Source organism: Octodon degus, unplaced genomic scaffold (assembly GCF_000260255.1).
Source record: "Octodon degus isolate 3935 unplaced genomic scaffold, OctDeg1.0 scaffold00369, whole genome shotgun sequence".
Lineage (NCBI taxonomy): Eukaryota > Metazoa > Chordata > Mammalia > Rodentia > Octodontidae > Octodon > Octodon degus.
In genome coordinates this window covers 1-486 of record NW_004524945.1, presented here as the reverse complement: position 1 = coordinate 486, position 486 = coordinate 1, and positions in this window count along the sequence as shown.

Below are 486 nucleotides of genomic sequence, written 5' to 3'. Positions count from 1 at the left end.
ACATACCCAAGACAATTTTTAGGTTAATGAAGTTTGGTTACTGATGTCAAACAAAATTAATCTAGAAAAATATTCTCATAACCAGTAGTAAAAATAAGGAGAATTCTTATATTCTCTCAGATCTTCCTTAACTTCTCTTTGGTGATTTAATGTAAAACATTACAAAGTTATCAGAAGGTCATACATTATAAAATTTCCTTTATGAAACTCTAATAATACCTAATATACCTTCTGCCAACTTTATAAGAATTAAATGACAGCATGGCTATAAATTCTTGTTAATAAAGACACAATTGTAAGTATAATAAAGCCTGAGTCCTACTCATCCCAAGTTCTACTCATCCCATACTCCTTAGAACACTAGCCTCATGAGATAATTGGTAAGAAAAATGGTTGCTGAAAATATCTGTAGAAAATACCACCTATCATTCTCTTAGAGATTCCAAATGTATGTAAAAATAGTAAAAGTTTTGGGATGTTCTACAG